Source organism: Galeopterus variegatus, unplaced genomic scaffold (assembly GCF_000696425.1).
Source record: "Galeopterus variegatus unplaced genomic scaffold, G_variegatus-3.0.2 Scaffold2778, whole genome shotgun sequence".
NCBI lineage: Eukaryota > Metazoa > Chordata > Mammalia > Dermoptera > Cynocephalidae > Galeopterus > Galeopterus variegatus.
Window position 1 is genome coordinate 59,629 of NW_007728889.1, and position 9,601 is coordinate 69,229.

The window sequence follows — 9,601 nt, forward strand, 5'->3', positions numbered from 1 at the left end:
AGCCTTGCCCTACTCACAACCAGTCAAGCAACGAAGCTAGCCACCCAAGGTCCTGAGACAGGAGCCAAGGGCCAGCTCTGCACCCCCGTCTCACCCCTGGCAACAAGATCTTAGAATGTACTTGTTAGCCACGTGTGTTTCTTTGGGGTGTGTGACTTGTCTGCTAGTGTCCTTCACCAAATTTCTGCTTAGATTTTTCTAATTTATTTTTGAGTTCTTTTTGCATTAAGGATGTTAATCTTTGAGTATTAAATTTGTTCCTTATCAATTGACTTTAAATTTACTTTGTGATGTTTTCCTTCGTTTTTAATGTCGAGAAAATAATTTTCTATCTAAACAAAAAATAAAAAAATTTAAAAATGGGAGCAGAAACCAGATGAGTCTTGGCGAGACTTTGTACCCAAGACTTTGCATGAAGCCCTCATTGCTCACATGCCTCTCCCTCCTGCTTTTCATTCCCCACATTCCATTCCCTTGGACCCCTCTTTAAAAACCCCTCAGTAAATCTGAGTCTTTGAGATGGCTTTAGTCTGCCCATTCTCCTTCAGGTTTACTGGAGAGGTGGGTCAGCCAAACATCTCTCCTCAAGTTACCAGTATTCCTGAATAAAGCTGACTTCCATTGTCACCACATTTGGCTTTTGAGTGGTTTGTTTTTGAAAGGGGGCAGGAAGCTGGACCTGTATGCCCTGTATCAAATTTGGGGGCACCTCAGCCAGGAGCTGAGTGTGCCTGGCTCTTCAAATAGTCAACATGTAACTACAGGCAAGGTTTAATTATCATCTCTTAAAATGAGAATAATATAACCCACCCCCTCTTTGCTTCCCATGGCTATCATGAGAATTAATTAGGTCTTTAATATGAGTATATATCTGTAAAATGTGTTATAGATAACTAGAGGTAAACATCTTAAAATGAGAATAATATAACCCACCCCCTCTTTGCTTCCCATGGCTATCATGAGAATTAAGTAGGTCTTTAATATGAGTATATATCTGTAAAATGTGTTATAGATAACTAGAGGTAAACACAATGAAACATGAGGTATTGTTTAATGTATTGTGAATGTTTATCGCTGTTGTATTTAGCAATCTGCTTCCATCTAAGTACAAGTATTATAGCAACAGAGATAGTATACAAAATAATGAATACAAGTTGGGTCAGCATCTCCTCCAATTGCCATTTGCAAACATGTCCTAGATGGCCATATCTAACTGGAAGGCTGAGACAAAAATATGTCTTCCATACTAAAGAAGGGAAGATTTACATAGTGCAATGTCCTGAATTTTGTAGTTCCTGCACGAAATCTTCAAAGTCTTCAAATCTAGGCCATGCTACAAGGAGAACAGCAGCAACAGAGGACTGGTACATTTCTGGAACCTCCACAGTGCCTCCTTAGTTTTGTAATTTTTTGAAGAAGCATGTAAAAATTCTTCCACCAATTCCTTAATAGTACAGCAAATAGGAAACATTCTCTCCCCATCATTGACACCCAGAAGAATGAAATACCAGCACATTCCAGGACGTGGCTGGAACCATTTGATGAAAGATTTGTTAAAACCTGTGCACTGTGATCTAGACCAGAGTTTCTCAACCTCAACTGTGTGGACATTCGGGTCAGATAATTGTTGTGAGGGGCTGTCTTGTACATTGTAGGATGTTTAGCAGTGCCCCTGGCCTCAACCAACTAGATGCCAGTAACATCCCCACACCCCCCGCCACCAGGTGTGACAGCCAAAATTATCTCCAGACATTGTGAAATGTCCCCTGGCAGGGAGGGGAGGAATCACCCTCAGTTGAAAACCACTGATTTAGACAATGACCAAAGTGGGATAACTGAATCAAAAGAAACTGGAATCTTAAGTTAATCAAGCATCCTTCTCTGAAATCACTCCATACTTTTATATATTGCATTTATATATTGGGTATCTGTATTGCATCAGTTCAGCCAATGTTTGTTGAGCTCTCAATGGAGAAGGCACAAGATCAAGAACTTCTGTGCACCCGTGAAACAGAAATGGAAATGGTATGTACCAGCTCTCCAGAGCAGGCACATGTCATTCCATCCCAATATTTACCCCCTGATCAGGGTTGTCAAATATTGCATGAGACATACTTATACTAAAAAAGTTAATCATTATTTGTCTGAAATTCAAATTGAACTGGGTGTCCTGTTTTTTTGTTTGCTTGTTTTTGTGTGTGTGTGTTTGCTAAGTCTGGTGACCCGACCTGATAGACTTAAGGTATTATCGCTGTCTTAATTTCTGGCTCCATGAACCTTATAACTTGACTTCATTTAAAATAATGAAGAGGAGTTATTTTAAAGGCTTTTTTAAAAAAAGAAATGCTGATAGAATGAGTGGCACAACTAAATTTCAAGATGATAAATTTCCTTTGAAAAATGTTTATTTTCCTACTGAAGATTGTGGTAAGCTCCTTAGAATCTATTCAAAGCCTGTTGGGGTTCATTGCCCGATTTGTTTCAAAACACTTGTGATGCCCATAGGCTATTTGGTATTTACACAGCAAATTATGCTGTTCTAGCATCCTTGCTGGGTGAGTCAGCATTGTGGAAAGATGTGGAAGGGACTCACACACAAATTTCTTGTAACTTCATAGGGAAGAAGAAAAGGAACTGAGGCTCAAACTAGCTTTACTTCTGTTCAACTCATCTCAGTTCTCCAAGTCTGGTCTTCAGGTCAGGAACATCGTATCACCTGGGAACTTACTCAAAAAGGAGATCCTTGGCACCCACCCCAGGCATACTGAATCAGAAACTCTGGGGGTGGGTCTCAGCAACCAGTGTTTTTCCAAGCCTTCCAGGTGATTCTGAGGCATGTTGAAGTTGAAAGCCACTGCTTTAGAGCCCTGATTCTCTAAAGACGCTGGCTACAGAGGAGGAAACACCTGCGGAGTTTTAAAAGTACTGATGCCTGGGTCTCACCCCAGGGGATTCTGATTTAAGTGATATAGGATGCAGACCAGGCATGATTTTTAAAAGCTCCCTAGTGACAGTCACTGCTCTACATAATTTATTCTCAAAAGTCAAAGCAAAGAGAAACTCCTGATGTTGCAAGTATAGTGCTTTCTACTCCTGGCCCAGGTCAACCGTACACAGAGGCAAAATGGATAGACATACATGTTTTCATTTGAAGCATACCGAAAGGTCAACCAATCCAGATGTATGGTCTCTTCCTCAAATCCCTAAATTCACTCCTTAAGGGCCTACTACAGTCTGTGATGTAATCAAATGAGAGAAAAATCATTTCCTGTCCACCAGGCCCTGCCCAAATGTTCGTTAACTTCTCAGGGCCTCATTTTCTCACGTCTATACTGGGGATGATATTAGCTCTACTCAGGGTTTTAAGAATGATAGAGACTATGAAGGTAAAGATGGCAGGGAGATCGATAACAATCACATCTGGACCTGAGGGGGCTTTGCACTGTTGAAGTGAGGGGAAGGAGGGAGAAATTTAGAAGGACAAGACTCAGTAAATTCTCAAATTTCAACTTACATCATTTTCTCTTTTAATTACCTCACTTTTGTGTGTGTTCCCCACTCTCCCCAGCCCGTCATTTTTCCTGTTTTCACCGTGTACCTTGGTGACCCATCTGTGTTTTTGGCCTAGCTACTTCAATGGCACTAGAAATGGTAGTAGTTACACACTGCTCAGTTATTCCTGGAGCTATCACAAGGTTAACAGGACATTTCTTTTTAACTTGCCTGTCTGGCAAGCCAATCATTTTAGGCTCCTTGTTCATCTCAGGATGGGTATTACAGGCTTCCCTGCAAGCAAAAAGCTTTCCCTGTTATGGGACTGCCCTGCCTAACTGTGTGCATTAACCAAAACAGTTCTCTACATGGCTTCTTAATATAGAAGCTAGAAATACATGCACATTCAAGTTATCAGTTGCAACAGGGGATGTTGGTCCCCTCCTAGGCTACTGCTGAGACCTAAGGACTAAAGTGCTCATCAAGTGACGTTGGAGGGTATTGGGAAAATAGAATAGTTTGGTCAGAGCCCTCACCTCAGGTCCAGTTGGGTGTGGTTCAGCATCCTTTGTGGGCAAATTGTGTGTGTGTGTGTGTGTGTGTGTGTGTGTGTGTGTGTGGAGTTAGTGCACATGTGCGCCAATGTATCTTTTTAGTTTTGTTGCTATTCTTGTGTTCTTGAGAGAGAAAAAGAGGAGACACAGAGAGACAGAGAGAGAGAGAGAGGAGAGGAGAGAGGAGTTTCAGTGAAGCAGGCTGGTGGGCATCGGCCTCGGGTGTCCACCCAGCACAGCCATGCTTTCCAACCTATGGTTCCAAGGACCTTTTGGCCAGTAACCTAGCTCATAGACCTGCATGAAGGGGGCTGGTGACCCAGCCTGGCATATGAAAGGCTTGTGACCCAGTCTGTGAATGGGCTTGAGGGAGCTCCAGACCCAGCCCTAGCTCGACAATCGGCCCAGCTGGTGCAGGATTACCAGCAGGTAAAAGAGCCCGACAACTGGCGTGGTCGCCTAGCTTTATAATTGGCACAGCGAGTGGGATTTCAGAGCTGGCAGTGGCCCTACAGAGGGCCAGTCATGGTTGGCATCTGGGAGCTGGGAAAGGACAATAGAGAACTTTCTGAAAAAGCCCAACTGGCAAAATGAAGGAAGACATATACGCCATTGCCATGAATCCTAGCTAAGGTCTTCTGGGTTAGCCCTTAGAGGAAACTGCAAGATTGAAGCAGAAGTTCCTTTTGTGAAGTACATCATGAACCAGAAGCCATGGAGCAGGGCCAAAGGCAATAAAGAAAAGGGTCAAGAAGTAGACCACAGGGATGAGGGAGCCAAGAAAGGCAGTGGTAGTAGCTACACTCGGGAAACAGAGCTAGGAACAGAGATGGGGACTAGGAGGAGAAACCACAGTAGCCGGAGGACAGAAAGGCCAGGACAGAGAAGCCTTCTGAAATCCTGGTTAACTGAATGTTTCTATTGACTGAGGTTATTACTTAAGCCCCATATTCTCTCATTTTAATCCCCATGATTAAAAAAAAAAAATCTAAAATGGATTCATATACTTTCCTATCATCATGCAAGATCCTAAATATAATAATCTTTTCCTTCAGTGGTTAAACGCATGGGCTTTGGAATCAGAAGCTGCGTTCGAGTGCCAGCTCTGCTACTTACTAGCTCTGTGACATTGGTCAAGTGATTAAACCCCCTGGAGACTCACTTTCCTCACCTGTAAAATGTGGTTAATATTATAACGTATTCCTGGGTTGTGAGGATTACTTGATAATCCATATAAAGCACTTAACGTAGCACCTGGTAAGCAGGTAATAAATGTTAGCTGTCATTCCAAAACAACATTTTATGATAATCTGTTATTTTTTCATCACTGTATATTCCTTTTTCTTTCTTTTTGTTTACCCTCAACCCATCCTCATTCCAGCAGACAGTTTGTTCTGTTTGCATAGCCTCTGATGAGGACTCAAAGAACTTGCTGGCCTTCCTAACTTTGTTTCCAAAAGTTTGAGCCCCCATAGGCTGACACAAGGTGTCTTAGCCAGAAATAGTGAGGAGAATGGGTGGGGCTTCTCTTCACCCCATACTAGAAAGAGATGATGTTTGGACGCAGGAAAGAAAAGCGTGCTACACCAGCTTTCTGGCACAGCTATCAGGGAGAAAGCAGGACCAGAGAGAAGGGCTGCCCATAGCATCTGGGCAGATGTGACTATAAGCAGCCTAGTAAAGGTTCCCAAGCCTGAACCATGGATCAGAGCTGGGTCCAAACAGCAGAACTGCCAGACATCAAGGGCCTTGCTGACCTTCCATCTGTGACAAAAGAGCACCTCCCCCACTCTCCACTCACCACCCCGCACAATGCTTTACCTCTGGAGGCCTTGTCAATTCCAGGGAGCACCTACAAAACACTCCCCCCACCAAAAATCTGAAAACTATATGGATGAGTAAAATGATGCTAAGATTTTAAAAAGGATGAGTTTACCACCATATCGGTAGAACAGGTAGTGGTGTAAAAATGGAAATTAAGTGGAGTTACTGAAAACAAAGTTGTATTTCCCACACACTGGCATTTGTGGATTTGTGGCCTGAGATTCTTATAAAATTCCAGAACTTGCAATGTCTCAAGGTAATTGTTTAGAACATTAATTATTGTGCTCACACTACAAATGCTGATACAGACGCTGAGGGGTGGGGGAGGGTAGGACAGAATCAGCATAAGCCCCAAGAATACATTGGAATTTGCTGAATTTAGTGCCTCTTGGCATAATTTTACTCACTCATTAACATTAAGTGAGCCACTCTGGCATGATGAGTGGCATAAGAGAGATTTTCTGCAAATGCAATTACTAGGCCAAAGGCTGGGAGCCCCGTTTCCTCCAGCGTTTCTCCTTCCCTAAAATCTTTCTTCATTTGTCAGTGCCTTTAATTTTTTTTCTTAGTTGCATTTAAAATGTTTTCTGTTATTTCTGTATGAGTAAGAGTACGTGTGTCATTTCAGCCTCTTTGTCAACTTCTTCACTTTCATTAAGTTTGTTGATTGAGTGTGAATGAGGAGGCACTGTCACCATTTACAGATATTTACAGCTATGGGTTAGATCTCTCTTGGAGCAATGCCGTGATCCCTACTGCAATTTTGTAATAATGGGGCCCTGGAGAGACAGGGTGAGACCAGAGAAAGCACCTTATCCCTTTCATGGGTTCACGGAGGTAGCAAGATAGGGGAGAAGGATACTTCTATCTCCCCTCTATTCATTCATTCATTTTCTCCATAAATACTGTGATGGAGACACAGTGGAAAGCAAAAACAGGCCTGGTTCCTGCCCTCATGGAGCCTGTGGTCTGACAGTGAGACAGACTTTAATCAAACAAATATGTTAATGAATATATAGCTGTCCCCAGGGATTCTAATTTAATTGAGCTGGAGTAGGGTCCCAGGCATCAGTATTTTTTATAAGCTCCATGGGTAAGTCTGCCAGGGTTGGAAATCACCTGGCTAGACACACCAGATCTAATCATGCAAGATCAAGCACTGTTAAGCATTTTGATTTTATCTTATAAGAAATGGTGAAATAAGTTACTGAAGAGAAGTTATATAGTAAGATATTTTTTAACTCAACTTTTTTATTTTGAAATCATCGTAGATTCACATGCCATTGTAAGAAATAATACAGTGATCCCAAGTATCCTTAACTCAGTTTTCTTCAATGGTAACATCTCACAAAACTACATTACAAGATCACAACCAGGAAACTGACCTTGATAAAGTCAAGATACGGAACATTTTCAACACCCAAAGGATCCCTCCTGTTGCTCTTTTACAGCCACGCAAACTCCCTCCTGTGCTGCCCCCCAACTCCTAGTGACCAAGAATATTTTCCCCATTTCTATAATCTTGTCATTTCAACAAAGTTATAGAAATGGAGTCATATAGTATGTAACTTTTGAAGGTTTGCTGGAGGTTCACTGGAGATTCACTATGCTGTTGCATATAACTACTGTTTGTCCCTTTCCTTTTTTTTTTCTTCTTTTATCTAAGTAGTAGTATTCCATGGCATGATGAGTTGTTTCTAGTGTCTGGAGATTTTGAGCAGAGCTGCTATAAACATTTGTGTACAGATTTTTGTGTGGACGTAAGTCTTCATTTCTCTGGGGAAAATGCGCAAGCATGCACCTCCTGAGTTGTATGATAGTCACATATAGAAACTGTCGTACATGAAGAAATTGTCAAACTGTTTCAGAGTGGCTGCACATTTTACATTCCCAACAGCAATGTGTGAGAGTGATCCAGTTTTTCCTCGTTCTCATCAGCATTTAATGTTGCTGCTACTGTTTATTTTAGCCATTCTGATAGATGTATAGTAAAATCTTGTTGTGTTTTTTTTTTTAATCTTTATTGAGTCAAAATTGATTATGCATATCTTGGGAGTTCATTGTTGAGATATGTTGATCAAATCAATATTACTAGCATATATATTGTTACATATCATACTTATTCTTTATGCCCCTTGTCCAATCTCACCCCATCCCCTTCTCCCTCCCCCCTCTAATTACCCTACATTTCTTCTCTCCTTCTGAAAGAATAACAGTTACTCTGTTAATTTGTTGCCTAGATGATCTGTCCAATGCTGAGAGGTGTGGTCAGGTCCCCCAATATTATCATAGAGCAGATGCTGCTTCTGTCACTCTGGAATGGATTTTGTGGAGAGAGACATCCTCTTCTTTTCTTATTTTCTGCTGGTGACTCTCCTTGTGTCAATGCACTCCAGTGGTTGGCGGACCATCTGTGTGGAGGTTGTGGCATCTAGCTGCTTTCACGGCAGCCATGGCTATTGTTGTGGCGTGGTGGGCCACCCACATGGAGGTGATGTTTTTGGCATGGTCCTTGGCACTGGTGGTGTGCCAGGTTGTGGGAGGGGTGTCCAGTCCCCGGATCCATGCCCCAAGCCCCCAGGTGGAGCCCCAAGTCACTGTGCCTGGATGTGGTGTGCCTGGATGTGGGAGTGGGATCTGGTCCTCAGCTCCAAGCCTCAGGTCCCCTGGAGGGCCCCGAAGCACTGGTGATGTGCCTGAGCCAGAACTAATTTTTTGTCCTTTGCTTACTTCTAAAATGGGGGAACTTCCTGTGGGAACCAGCACTTGAGCTGTGTGGTTGAGCTAAATTGCTACTTTGCTGCTGTTTCCCTAGGGAAGGCTTTTTGTGCAGCTCAGGGTTTAATGGCTGACCTTATAGGTACTTCCAGCTCTCCAGAGACTGGATGCACCTGGGTTGTGTAGAAACTCTGATCTGGGCCTGAGTTTTTTCATCAAACTGTGCCCCATGCGATTCTGCATTCCTGAACAGTCTCCTTCAAGAGGTCCTGTGCTGATTGGGGGGCAGATCAGCCCTCCCTGCTGTGCTCTCCAGGGGGCCCATCTCCCCCACTACCCATGCTCCAGACACTTCCCATGGGATGGGCCCTATGCTGGTCCTTTGTGATGACTCACCGACCTCTGAATGGCTCCCTTTTTTGAGCTGTTCTGGTTCCTCGCTCCTGCGTGGGTACACAGGAACACCATTAGTGGTCTTGCTGTCCCAGGGGCCACCAAGGCCCTCTTCTCCCCTGCCACCTCCAAGCAACTCCATCTGAAGGGCACAGCTGCGGCCTCCGCAGGCTCCTCCTCCATGAGCTCAGCAGCTCCAGTCTCAAAGCGGCTGGGGCCCAAAATGCTCTGAGCAGTTCTTTCTTTCTCTCATCATGGTCTCTCCTGCCTTTGTGAACTCCATGGGTCGCTCCTCCTCTTCCTCTGAGCTCCAGCGGCTCCAGCTTAACTGTTACTACATTTTTTATAGTTGTAAATTGGTTGATTTGTGGGAGAGAGTAACTTTGGCAACTGTCTATTCCACCATCTTGACCAGACCTTGTTGTGGTTTTAATTTGTATTTTCCTAATGGCCAATGTGACTGAACATCTTTTCATGTGCTTAGTTGCCATCTGTATATTCTCTTTGGTGAAGTGTCTCTTCATATTTTTTGCCTATTTTCTAATTGGATTGAGAGTTCACTTTTACAGTCCAGATACTCTGACTTTGTACGCTACCAATAAGCAATCATCTTCTTACCC

At 43.2% G+C, this 9,601-nt stretch overlaps 1 long non-coding RNA gene across 1 annotated transcript; it reads left to right on the forward strand.

Annotated features, from left to right (window-relative positions):
• The first annotated feature begins 306 nt into the window (after positions 1-306).
• Positions 307-2,156, forward strand: LOC103598906. The gene is made up of 2 exons (XR_551242.1): positions 307-899; positions 1,023-2,156. It is a non-coding gene; the product is annotated as an uncharacterized LOC103598906 (long non-coding RNA).
• Positions 2,157-9,601: the final 7,445 nt, after the last annotated feature.